The sequence below is a fragment of the Hydra vulgaris genome, chromosome 01, assembly GCF_038396675.1.
Source record: "Hydra vulgaris chromosome 01, alternate assembly HydraT2T_AEP".
NCBI lineage: Eukaryota > Metazoa > Cnidaria > Hydrozoa > Anthoathecata > Hydridae > Hydra > Hydra vulgaris.
Window position 1 is genome coordinate 53,417,486 of NC_088920.1, and position 15,145 is coordinate 53,432,630.

General features: G+C 30.3%; 1 long non-coding RNA gene across 1 annotated transcript; it reads left to right on the forward strand.

Moving 5' to 3' along the window:
- The first annotated feature begins 4,858 nt into the window (after window positions 1-4,858).
- LOC136074899 (uncharacterized) lies at window positions 4,859-5,271 on the forward strand. The gene is made up of 2 exons (XR_010635540.1): window positions 4,859-5,019; window positions 5,132-5,271. It is a non-coding gene; the product is annotated as an uncharacterized LOC136074899 (long non-coding RNA).
- Window positions 5,272-15,145: the final 9,874 nt, after the last annotated feature.

The following is a 15,145-nucleotide window of genomic DNA, read 5'->3' on the forward strand; positions in this document are numbered from 1 at the left end:
GCTCAGCCATATTAATGATGATCTTGATTTGTGTATTGTTTGGCAAGTTTATATGTTGTGACACGAGAAAGCTTAGTCATTTCTACAAATATAATAAGAGCTACTGCAATTTTGAAATTCTTGTTCTTTTCTCAATGAGGGATTGCTAAAGTTTATTTTTTCCAAATAGCTTATGTATCATATTCTGTGGCATAATGAATCAGCCATTGAAAATTCTTTACATTATTTGGTGGCAGTTTAGTCATTCTATCTTTTAAGTTGTCAATTGGATTGACGCTGAACCAGAGCCAATATCAACCATAGTAATAAGCATTAAACACAAGTTTTAAAGACTGAATTTTCAAGTAAAGATTAAAATTAGTCAATATTATTATTAGTTCGATACAACAAAGGTACAAACAATAGAAAATATAAAAAACATTTTTTTTCAATCATTAAAACTCTACCACTGGTGGTACTGTTACATTTCATAATACAGCTTCAATGATTGCTACTTCCAAAAAGGCACTAATTAAAAAAATATACAAAGTTTAGATTATTTTAAAATATTGGACATTTACCATTGCTATCGAAATAAAAAAATCAGAGTATTTTATTGAAATGTTTTTTTTTTGTGGGGGAATAAAGCTAAAGTCAAAGAACTAAAACTACATAAATATTTATGTATGCTTACAAACAGATATTAAGTTTTTACCTTTAATTACATAAAATTGTTAAAGCATGTAAAGACAATGTAAATAATCTTAAGAAGTTTACTATTATTTATGACTGACATTGTAAATGTTGTATTTAAGAATTATGGATTTAATTAACTAAAATATGTGTTGTATTATGAAAAGATTCTTTAAACAATTTTTTGTTGTAAAAGTATCTTTATTGTTTTTGTTGACCCTTTCGTCATTCGTCATCAGAGAGTTAAATGTATATGTAATGTTACATTCTTTATTATTTTATCGATTATTAATTAAGATTAAGAGTCCTTCTTGACTGAACTACTGTTGATAAAATTTTGAATCATGCCAAAATCATATTCTGGTTACAATATAGTTTAAAGTTATCTTATTACAATAATTTAGGTTCATTAATAAGATAATTTAACATGAACAAAATTGATAGTTTATTGGCAAACGTTTCTAGTTTTTCTTGAAGGCCCAACTTCAAGGAAAACTAGAAATAAAAAATCTTGGGGCATACCAACCAAAAGGTGTTCGTATAACTCAAGTTGATGGTAAAAAAACGCGAACATTTTGTGTAACATGGTTTGAAAGAAATCATGGTTAAGTGTAAGTGATGAAAAAAAATTCGTTGTTCTGTTTTTATTGTGTTTTGTTTGGTGGCGAGAGCTTGTGGGCAGAAAATGGCTGTAAAGATACAAAACAATCTTTCTGAGCGAATACAAAAACACGAATCCAGTAAAACACATAAGTAATTCGTTGTAGTTTCAAATGCTCGGAAAGACAAACATTTTATCGACAATTGATGCTGGATACATTCTTAGCATAAAAAAACATAATAAATTAGTTGACAAAAACATATACATTATCGAGGGTTATAGATTGTATAAAAATTTGTGGTGTACACGAATTGCCCTTAAGAGGACATGACAATACAATTGACTCAAATAATCGAGGGGTATTTTTAGATATGGTTTCATACACAGCTACATTGGATAGTGTGTTAAGCGATCATCTTAAAGATTCAAAAATAACAAAAAATACTTCGAAAACAAACCAAAATGACATTCTAGAATGTATGTATAAAGTATACATAGAAAAAATTAAACGTGAGATTGATAAAGCAAGATTTGTTTCCTTGCAAGCAGATGAAACAACTGATGTATCTTCTCGTTCTTAGTTCGTCATTATTTTGCGTTATTTAAAAGGTTATTAACCAGTTGAAAGATTTATAGCATTTATTGATGTTCAGGATAGAACTGCTATGGGTCTTACAAATGTATTAAAAGAAGAATTAAATTGTTTTGGTCTGAAGGAAAAATTAATTGCACAGGCTTATGATGGTGCAGCAGTTATGAGCGGATCAAGGAATGAAGTCCAAAGTCTAATCAAAGAAGTTTACCCAAATGCCGATTATGTTCACTGCTATGCACACCAATTGAATTTAGTTTTGAAAAAAGTTTGTTCGTCTAATAAGCGAGTAAGAACATTTTTTTCTTCTTTAAGTGGATTTGGCGTGTTCTTTACATCCTCGCCAAAACGAAATGATTAACTTCGCGAAATTACTTTTAAACAGGTACCAAGAGTTTGCGAAACACGATGGAATTTCCGTTCAAAAATAGTTACTTGCATAAAAGAAAACAAAACAAAGATTGGAAAATGTTTTAATAAAATTATAAACGATAAAGGATGGGATGATACAAGCGTGTGGCAATCTGTTGGGTTCAAAAAATGTTTGAAAGACTTAGAGTTCAACTTTTTTTTACCTTTTTTTTATTCAATTTTAAAACATGTTGATGTACTTTACAATATATTGCAATCAAGTAACAGCAACACTATTACAATCAAGGAGGCTTTTGAAAAATTTGAGTTTTCTATAAATTTTGTGCGAAATAGCATTACTAATAATGTTTCGATAATAATGGATCGATTCTTAACAATTGCGAAGAAATGCATGAAAACCGAATGAAACGAAACACATCAATCGAACTACTAATAGAAGATGCTAAAGATGCTTGTGATAAAATTATTTACGAAATTAGCGAGGTTTAGAAGCATTGGAATATTTAAATCATTTTCAATTTTGGATCCGAAAAATTTTAAATTTAATAGACAACATTTTCCTCGGAATCATAAAAAATATTCTAACAAACTATCCAATGCTGAATGAAGTTAAGTTGATGTGCGAATTAACTGTTTCGTATGAAAATGCTGTTTTTAGTGATATCGGCACCATTAATGCCCTATCCCAATTTATGGATGAAAATAACTTGATTGAAACATTTTCTGAAGTATCAAAGTTGATAGAGATTGTTTTAGTCACACCGTTCAGCATCGGTTGTGTCTACAGCCGATGCTGAACGGTGTTTTAGTACTATAAAAAGAGTTAAGACACTTTTGAGAAATTCCACAGGTCAAGATCGATTGAATGCATTAGCTGTACTATCAATACATAAAAATTATTTACAGGATATTGATCAGTTTAATCAAAAAGTAATCGAAATGTTTTCTCTTATGAAACAGAGAAGAGCAGAATGTTTGTATAAATAATATGCTTAAATCATTGTTTTTAACATCATTCTTTATTTCAAAATATATTATACCTTTATGAAAATTATAGTGCTAATCGTAATTTTTTATATTTATGACTTACTTCAAACTAACTAAAAGTTTTTACCATAAAGTTAAAATTAAAAAAAAATCTAAAAAAGAAATCTGTTCAAATCATAATGCACCACTATCAGGGCAGTTTTCAGTCAGTTTTTGCTGCTTTTTACGTAAGTTTAAAAGATTCAATGCCATTAAATACTTATGCTTTATTTTGGGAGTATAGCGCTTAACTCTCTCAACCAATCAAAAAACGCTAGCGACCAAAGAATTCCTAACAAACACCTAAGTATCAGTTACGCTGACAGCGAGTCGTTGCGATATTTTTTGGTTAATATTTGCTGGCCCCACCAAAGTTTATTGTCACCGGCCGCCACTGTATAAATATATATGAATATATATATTAGGGTGTGTCATACTATGGTCAAAATAAATAGAAAAATAGAAGAAAAAAGTTAGATAAGTGTTTTTTACTACTTTATATATATATATATATATATATATATATATATATATATATATATATATATATATATATATATATATATATATATATATATATATATATATATATACATGAATATATATATTAGGGTGTGTCATACTATGGTCAAAATTTAAAAATTCATACTTATCAGTGGCATTTTTAAGAAAAGGGGAGGTTTAACATATTAAATTCAGAACTATCAAAAAATTTGAATTTAAATGAGTTTAAGCTACCAGGGAACTGCCTTGAAAATTGCCAAAAATTGTAAATTTTTGATATTTTCATATTTTCAGGGTTAATTTCAATATTTTAGTATTATATCTGCTTTACAACAACCTTATCAAAAGAAATTATAGCAGGATAAACGAAATTCGTTTAATAGTTATACTGTTTCATAAATTTTAGTTTATAAAATACTTAAAAATTAGTATTTTTGCAAAGTTTTGTATGTATTTAACTTATACATTCTATTTGTTGAATGGCTACACACAAAACTTTATTCAAAAGTATTTTGCTTTAATATTTGTTATGCAAATTATATATATATATATATATATATATATATATATATATATATATATATACATATATATGTAAATATATATATATATATATAGATATATATATATATATACATATATATATATATATAGATATATATATATATATATACTCATATATTTATAATATATGTTTATGTCTTTCTAATTTTAAAAGTTACTAGATAAAAAATAATATTAAAATTAAAATGGCTACTGGAACAAGATGGAAAATGGTTCTTGTCTACATCAATATTTGGGATCTGGAAAAGAGTTGCCAACAGCTGAACTGCCAAAATGAGAGATGTCCTAAGATATGGTATTTTTTTAAGAGAAACAAATAAACTAAACAGAAGAAACTATAGCAATTCTGGATTGATCCAGGATATTTATAATAAACTTTCAGAAAAAGGGCAAATGGCCAGTGTTTTATTTGTGCCTCCCGTAACTTGTTTAAAGCATAATTTGGTAACAAGACTTATAGACGCATGGAACAAAGCTAGTCTAATTTCTCAAAACAAAGCAAGTAAAGTTATAAAACAAAAGTTTAATTTCATTATTGACAAACTGTTTGACTTGGTGGAGTGTAACTGTAAAATAGTTCTTTGTTCTGAGCAATGATGTCCTCCTGACTGTAAATTTGGTGCCCACATTACCTGTATCTGTCTTAGGGAGAGAAAAATACCAATTATTGAACTGGTTTATATAAAAGGTATGAGTGACCATACGACAATCATTATAAAAGTGTTAGTAAAGCTGAAAATCAAATTTAATAATATTTTACTGATCTAGTTGTAAGCAAAATGTTGCTACCTTTTTTTTAGCCCAACGAGAAAAGATTGGATCTTTTAGTTCATATCAACTTGGACCTGCTGATTTGATGGAGTCCAAAAGGTTCAAAAAAGTACAAAGTTGCAAACGAAGAAGAGAAGAAGAAAAACAAACGAGAGAAAAAAAAACACACAACGCAAGAAGAAAATAATTCTCAAAATGAACAAGATAACGAACATGATAATTATAAAGAGTTTGAATCTGAGGAAAATGAGATTTTTTCTATTCAAAAGTCTTGTACAAAATATTTAAAAAAATCTATAAATTATGAAGATATCTCTAATATTGCATTAGCCAGTATTCGATATGGTGTTGGTTTAAGAGCAACTGCAGTCATAGCTACTGCAGAATGGGTAGATGGAGGACTTGTATCCCAAAGTGACACTAGATTTATAATAGATCACAATAAAGTTCGGAGAGCTAGGGATAAAGTAATGAATGAAGTTGCTATTCAGCTTGATGATTATTGCAATAAAGAGATTATTGACTGCATATTTTTTGATGGACGAAAAGATCTTACTAAAGTATTTTTAACTGTAGATGGATCAGACCGACAGTATCCGGCTAAGGTTAAAGAAGAACATTACACTATTTGTTCTGGTGATGGTAAGTATTTATTTCATTTCACTCCAGCTAAAGAAGCAAAAAAGAACCACGCTGAAATTATAGCAGATAAGATTATTGAGTATACTGCAATGAGGAACTTTAAAAAGTATTCTACACAATAGAGTGCTCAATGTTCTTAAAAGAACAGAGCAATAATATTAGTAGTAGAAAATCACTTAACAAAAATTTTTTCCATTTAACACTGTGTTTCATCAACAAAGATTTTTCTTTTCAAATTTTTCTTGTAGGCATAGTATGCATTTTTTGGAAATATTGTTATATGCAGGCGCTGTTTTAAGGACAGACCAATACAGTATAAAATCATCAATATTTTTTTCTTTTAATTCCCATATATATTTTGACAGCATGGTGTCTTTTAAATACTTTTTATTCTTGAAAGATTGCTTATGATTGGCAAAACGTTTTTTCCATTCACCCTCTGTTATGCCAATATATGGTTTATCAGGTACATTCTTGGAGGAAACAACACATTTATATACCACATTTTTTGATAAACAACTTCCACTCATTAGACAATTGATTTTTTGTTTACAATTACAATTTTCTGTAGTTTTTTCATTTAGGATTTCTTTTTTGTTTAACAAAGCCTTATTGTGACCTTTTATAATTCTTTCCATATTTTTTGTGCAACTGTAGCTAACTTTAACTGTATTTCGATTAAAAAATTTATGTAATTTATTAGATCGCGGGAAATGCTTATCGACTAATTTTAAAAACACTTTTCAATAACCGCAGACATTTTAGAAAAGACTATTGAATTTGCAAAAAGCCACACAGCTATTCCTGATGACACAATCCGTATAATAAAACATTGTAGAAAAACCTTACTTTATTTTAATAAGGAAACTTGGAAAAAGAAAAACATACATGACTGCTTTGATGTAACAATGGGCAGTTATGACGGAGCAGGAATTTATGAATTTGTTGGACTATATATTTTAGATTTGTTAAGTAAAATAATCAATATAAAAGATTTAGGCCTTTATCGCGACGATGGTTTAATAGTAATGCGTAGAAAATCTGGTCTACAGCTCGACAAAATTAGAAAAAATATTATGAAAATTTTTAAAAATATTGGCTTTCAAATCGAAATAAACATAAATTTAAAAATTGTGAATTTTCTTGATGTCACATTTAACCTCTCTGAAAATTCATATTAGCCTTTCAAAAAACCAAACGATGAACTATTATATATTAACATTAACTCTAACCACCCACCCTAAGTTCTAAAACAAATCCCGATTTCAATTAATAACAGACTAAACCAAAACTCCTCAAATGAAAATGTATTCAATTCCTCTAAACGAATATTTGAAGATGCCCTAAAAAAAAGTGGTTTTGAAAATTTTGAACTAAAATTTGACCATGAAAAAAAGAATACAAAAAAACGAAATAGAACTAGAAATGTAATTTGGTCCAACCTCCCATATAGCAAAAATGTTTCTACTAACATAGGAAAAGCGTTTTTAAAATTGGTCGATAAGCATTTCCCGCGATCTAATAAATTACATAAAATTTTTAATCGAAATACAATTAAAGTTAGCTCTAATGAGTGGAAGTTGTTTATCAAAAAATGTGGTATATAAATGTGTTGTTTCCTCTAAGAATGTACCTGATAAACAATATATTGGCATAACAGAGGGTGAATGGAAAAAACGTTTTGCCAATCATAAGCAATCTTTCAAGAATAAAAAGTATTCAAAAGACACCATGCTGTCAAAATATATATGGGAATTAAAAGAAAAAAATATTGATGATTTTATATTGGTCTGTCCTTAAAACAGCGCCTGCATATAACAATATTTCCAAAAAATGCATACTATGCCAACAAGAAAAATTTGAAATAATTACACATGCAAATCAAGAATGCTTATTAAACAAAAGATCGGAATTAATTTCTAAATGTAGGCACAAAAATAAGTTTCTCTTAAAAATAAATGAGTTCTAATAATATTTACATTAACTACCCTTTTTAAAAAAACATTTTAAAAAAATAGCATAAGTAATCATTTCTAAAGAATTCTTTTTATAATAGCAAATTCCACAAATGTGTGAAAATTTACAGTAGTTAAGACATTTGCAACTTCCTGTAATTTATTTTTTGGTATAAATTGAAGTTTTATTAATTTGATCATCCATTTCTGATGAATCTTTGTTGATGAAACACAGTGTTAAATGGAGAAAATTTTTGTTAAGTGATTTTCTACTACTAATATTATTGCTCTGTTCTTTTAAGAACATTGAGCACTCTATTGTGTAGAATACTTTTTAAAGTTGTTTAAATATATATTAGGCTCCTTATTAACATTTGTTGAGCACTCTTAATTGTATTTTAACGTTCCGTGTAAATATGGAAACTAATAATTTCACTTACTCGTTGAAAAATATACCTATACTAGATGAAAAAAGTTATACTATTTATTTGATTGAAAAAGTTGAGCATTTTATTAAAAGAATTCGTTGGAAAGCCCATTTTTTCGTAAAACCAAATACAAAAACAGATGGTACATTTAATAATAATAATAATTATGGATTTAAAACAAAAAATACCCCATCTTTTATACCTGATTTGGAAAATTTTGAAAATGACCTAAAAAACGAATTTCAAACAGAATTAAAGTTAGATGTTAAAAAAATTAAATCAAACCCTAATATTTTGGTTTTTGCTGATAAAACAAATAATATTTACCAACTCACAACAGAAAACTATAAAAAAATTTTACGCGACAATATTACTAGTTCTTATGACAAAGCACCTAAAAATTTGGAAAAGGCAATTAATTTAGAAGCGCAAAGTATTGCTAAAAAAATAAACCTTGATAATAGAATCGAATCAACTGCCCCTGCCTAAGACTTCGTAACACTAAAAGACCATAAACCAAATTTTCAAAACAAACTTCCTTGTAGGTTATTGGTTCCCTCAAAAAGTGAGATTGGACATGTAAGCAAAATTAAATTGGACAAAATTAATAATATTCTTAGAAATAAATTAAATTTGCAACAGTGGAAAAATACCACTGTGTTATAAATTGGTTCTCCATAATCGAAAATAAAAAAGACTGTACATTTATTCAATTTGACATTAATGATTTTTACCCCTCAATAACCGCAGATATTTTAGATAAGACTATTGAATTTGCAAAAAGCCACACAGCTATTCCTGATGACACAATCCGTATAATAAAACATTGTAGAAAAACCTTACTTTATTTTAATAAGGAAACTTGGAAAAAGAAAAACATACATGACTGCTTTGATGTAACAATGGGCAGTTATGACGGAGCAGGAATTTATGAATTTGTTGGACTATATATTTTAGATTTGTTAAGTAAAATAATCAATATAAAAGATTTAGGCCTTTATCGCGACGATGGTTTAATAGTAATGCGTAGAAAATCTGATATACTAATATATATGTATATATATATATGTATAAATATATATATATATATATATATTTATATATATATATATATTTATATTTATATATATATATATATATATATATATATATATATATATATATATATATATATATATATATATATATATATATATTTATATATATATATATATATATATACAGTATTAACAAAACATTTGCAACCAACATCGAACAATGCTAAAAAGTGTTCCTAATTTTACATGTCTTAAAAACGAAGCGAACTATACTGCCACAGCAAACAGTTCAGGAATCTGAAGTCATAGCATGCCATGACATGAGCAATCAGCTGACAGGTGACAGCACACAGGCGGAATTTCGTTGACAAGTGCCATTTTGCAGCGGACAAAACAAGTGCAACTTTTTTGGTTTGTTTTATTTTCTTAAGTCTTGTCCATGTCAACGTCACGGAAGTTTTTTAAGTCTTGTCCGTGTCAACGTCACGGAAGTTTTTTTACAGAAGCATGCAGAAGCTTCCAGAAGTTTCCAAAAGAAGCATATGGAAGCATCTAGTAGCATCCAGAAGTATCCAGAAACATTCAGAAGCATCCAGACGCATCCAGAAGCATTAAAAAGAAGCATCTAGAATCTTCCAGAACAGGTTCACACAGGTTCATTTTATTATATAAGAGATATGTAAATCGACATGTAATTCAGTCAGTAAATGGAAGTCAATCAGTCAGTATTATCAAGACAGTTTATCGAAATGAGTTTTATCAAAGTGTTTTATCGAAGAACAGCAATACAAGAAGTGAAATACAACAAGTGTTTCATCGCATCATTACAGTCCACATCAAACCAAGACGTTGTGTTCCATAGAGCATTATTGTATCATCACAAGGTAAATGTATCACGGTAAGCCTTGAGAAGCGTGATTATTTGATTTTATTATTTTTATGACTTCAAGTGCAAAAATGGCTCCCGACAGTCTTGGCATGGAACTAAGAAAGAAAATTATTGGCGATTACGTAAGTGGAATGTCACAAAAAAGTATTTGTGATAAATATCGCGTGAAAAAAAGGACCCTATCAAGACTATGTTCCAAATATCGTTCTACGGGGAAGTTGGCAGCAGATAACAAAGGTGGAAGACCGCATTCCACTACTTCTAGAGAGGATTCTATGATAAACACATCCGTCAAGAAGGATCCCTGGATATCATTAGTCGAGATACAAAAGTAATTAGAGCTGCTTGTATCGGACCGAACATACAGACGACGTGCTGTTGAAGCCGGATTGTGTTCTCGACGCCCTGCAAAGAAACCGTTGATTTCCTAAAAAACCAGAAGAAAAGACTCCTATTTGCTACATCTCATATTGACTGGAATGTGCAGAAATGGCGAACTTTCCTGTTCAGTGATGAATCGAAGTTCAACATCATTGGGAGCGATGGCATTTGCCGTGTACGTCGACCGGCCGGAAAACGCCTCAATTTACGTTACCGCCATAAGACCGTTAAGCATGGTGGAGACAATGTAATGGTCTGGGGGTATTTTTCTGCTAACGGTCTAGGTCCAATACATCGAAACGATGGAATAATGGACCGTTTCATGTATAAAAATATCCTGAAAGATGTTATGTTACCTCATGCTGAATGGAATATGCCAATAAAACGGGTTTTTCAGCAAGACAACGATCCGAAACACACTGCAAAAGTAGTCAAGCAGTGGTTTCAAGACAACCACCTATCGGTGATGGATTGGTCGCCTCAATCTCCGGATCTCAACCCTATCGAGAGCCTGTGGGAGATCGTCAACCGCAGAATTAATCGTGAAGGTGTTCGTAATAAGGATCAACTGTTTGAACAAATCCAAATGGCCTGAGCAGCGATTCCACAAAGCTTCATTGATCACCTGATCAAATCTATACCTCGAAGATGAAAGGCTGTGATCGACAACAAAGGATTTGCCACGAAATATTGATAGCGAAATACAGCTTGGTCAACATTTTGTCGAGTTGCACTTGTTTTGTCCAGAAGGAAATCAATTTTTTTTAATACTTTTGATTAATTTATTAATTTTCGTGTACAAATAATGAACTTTATGATGAATAAACTTGAAGAACTTTGTCTCCAAACAGTTACATAGTTATTTCTCTAAATTGAAAAAATGCAGCACTTTTATATAAAGAAACTAAATTAGCAGTTTTTGGTTGCACGTGTGTTGTCCAATACTGTATATATATATATAGATATATGTATATATATATATATATATATAGATATAGATATATACACACATATATATATATACATATATATATATATATATATATATATATATATATATATATATATATATATATATATATATGTATATATATATATATATATATATATTTATATATATATATATATATATATATATATATATAAATATATATATATATATATATATATATATATATATATATATATACACATATACATATATAAACTAGTCCGGTCGACCATGGTCAAAATATGCAAAAAGTAGCATATCATTCAATAATGAACATACAAGCTAATGCGGTTGATTTTACCTCATGTATTCTGCTTGTTTGGCGCTGGCTAAAATTGTTTAGAGGAAAATATTCAAACAGTGACACCTGTGACAAGGTTATAAGTAGTCTGATCTTTAAACCATCATTGATTGAGACAAGTGATACACGGGACAAAGAACGAGTAAACGTGAATTGTAACTGAATGTAAAGGCAACAAAACTAAAATTATAAAACAAATTCAATATCAGTTCACTGGAAATTTGTATAAATGGGAACTAGAAAATGAAAATTTAAAATTTGGAAAAATATTACAAAAAAAGTTATGAAACGTTAACAGATGCTTACAAATTGTCAGCAACGCAACGCAACACACGTAACTGAAAGTCGACGATTACCAGATTTGTAAGTTACATCTGAAAGAAAAAAATAACAAAACATCAAAATGTTAGTAACCAGGTAAATTGTATGATTAAATAATAATAAATTTCATACTAACACACCTATGCATGTATAGTTTCCTCAATAATCCATGGGAAGAAATATTCGAGGTTCTCATAAAGGTTCACTTAGCAACTCATCATTGTCAATCATAGGCAGGTTTTCTGAGTTGACAGTCGCAACATTCTCACAAGACATTCCATGACAATGCTTACAGGCAGCCACACATTCTGAACCATTTCTTATACATGAGCATTGAGAATTTGCAGCACACTGGCGAGTAGTTGAATTACGGCACCGACATCTGACAACATTAAGTATATCATCAGGTGCAATGACTATGTCAGTTGTAACTGGCATATAGTGTCCATCAACCAAGTTTCGTCCCAATTTTCAGGTTTTTTGGTGGATGTCATGAACGCCTTCCATTGAGAAACTTGCAGATGTGTAGGTAAATGTGGAATTTAGCTGCGTTGTCAGTAGGTGGATGATCTTCAGGCATTACAGCATGTGTGCTGGTTGACGTAAAATGGCAGTACCTAGCTTACCTCAAACTATTCAAACTGTCACCTTGTTTGGCGCCATATATGGCAAGAAGAAGTTTTATACCAGCTGATAACACCTGTTGTGGAGCTTTATAGCTTGACCCCAGAATACATGAGGTAGCTAGTAATTTAGCCGACCTAGTTACTGTTTTAAACACACCTGTTTTACCATGCCCATACAATGCAGACGTTGAATCACAACCACTACACAACCATTGCGTGAATGGTTAGAAGTGGCATCAACCTATTTCGACCTAGATTTTGACATATCTCACTTATAAAAATCAATTGTTTTGACTAGTTTTTTTTGCAGAACCTAATATTGCTTGAACACTTCATACAGCTGATGGCCTAATTCCAAATCATGGTGATATAATAACAGCACTAGAGTGTCTGTATCGTTGGCAATCACTGTTAACTTTCTACTCTTCTCGGCTACATCAACAGCTGTTCTGACAATAAGTGTATCAGCATCATCTACAGTCTTTTTTTACCGTAAATTGTGCTTTCGTTAGAAACGCTGCTAAGAATTCAACAAACTTCTTTTATTTATTTCATTAGGCAGAAATTATGTCTGATCTACATTAGGAGCACTGCTGCCATAGAGCAGAATGTCTGGTGAACATTTGCCTGCCGTTGTTGATGCTCATGATCCTAAATGTTAGGACCATTACAATATCCATCAAAAACTATGATAGTGCTACTGTTGTAATTTGTCTTAACATAGCAAACATACTGCTGTGCAATGTCATTGAAAAGTAAACCTTTCCCCTACTTAACTCTATGTAGGAGAGAACCACCATCCAATATGAAAACTGACTCTGACAACGGCTTGAAGATAGCACCTATTGACTTAACAAGCTCTGTCTTCAGTTGAGCCTTTACAGGTTTTCTCATAAACTGATTTTTAAACAACGACGCAGGCGTACTGGTTAACTCATAATTGAAATATTTAGAAATGTCTGCATTTCTGCTCATGATAACAAGCAATCGGCTAAACATCACACACGCATCAATTTTCATCTGTTTTCTTGATGGTATGCTGACAGTACTTATATTAGCTAGAGTCTTCACCTTGTCAGCCATTTTAATACTTGCATCAGCGTACGTTATAGATCCCAGAAGATCCCAGTCTCCTATTCTTTCAGCTCACATAAAGCATTTGATGTTTTAAACATACCTGCAATACTGAAGCCAATATTTTGCTGTCCTGGATGTTTTGGCTAACGTCTCCTTCAACTCATCCACTAATCTGACTAATTTCTTAAGGCTGACTGATGCATACAACTGATCAACATTCATTTGTCTGCTTATTATGGCATTGTAAGAAACCTGCTGAGCCTTTAAATCATCCTCCCTTAATTTAAAGCCAACTTTGTTACCATTATCTTCAGCAAACTCATCAAAACTATCAGGAAATTGATTGATGGGTTAGGAATGGCATTTTCTTTTGGAAATATTTGAGTAGGGGGGTACAGACATAAGAAAAAATTTTGTCCAATTTTTGTCCAATTTATATAAACAATCAGATTTGCAGCAAGACATAGCTGGTTTATTTATGGGAGAAATGTTATTGCATCAGGCCTTCGGTTATGTTGCAACTGATGCAGCAGTACAGCTTATAAAAACTCTAACTCTATTTAAAATACTTTGAGTACGCGTTTTCTGTAACGGGTCATTCTCTTGGTGCATGGCTTGCTGAAATGAGTGCTTTTTATTGAAGTAGAGATTTAGAATACCCTAAAGTTAAAACTGTCTCTTTTGATGTACCAGGTGCGCGTGAAATGATGAAATTTAGCGCTTGTGAAATTATGCATGAGAAAGTGTTAAACATTGTGTCATATTTTTCAGCACCCAATTTAGTTAATTGTTTAAATAAGCATTGTGGTACAAAGTATACTTTATATCCAAATATCGAAAATCAAATATCTACTTTCCTAACAAGCATTATTAGTAGAGAAACAGTAGATGCCACCACATGTTTAGTAACAAAAAAATTGACCCAATTGCAGTGATCAGGGTAATAATCAGGAACATCAGGAATATTATTACCTTAAAATATAATTATCATGTCCGTAGAAACACCGCGGACATTTTCTGTGAGTATTTTTGTATTAAAAATGTTTCTGTCAAGTGGAGAATGGAAGTCTGAAACTAAACATATGAGCTGAAATAAAACAACGGCTCGTTGTACGTTTAGTAAAGACTTCCTTCCCTCTTGCAATTTTTTTATGTTATACAACAAAATTATTATTATATATGATTAGCAAATCACTGCCAGCCCTTATTTTATGAAATATTATTTAAACACATTAATTTTTTATCTATAGTGTTCGTAACGTAATGTTTATGTAAAAGTCCTGTAATTCCTCTTAATTTTTTTGTGGATATAAATCATTCTTTTACCTTATGAACCTTTCCTTAACCTATTTTAAAATTTCTCCTTTCTTTTAACCTAATCTAAAACTCTCGATT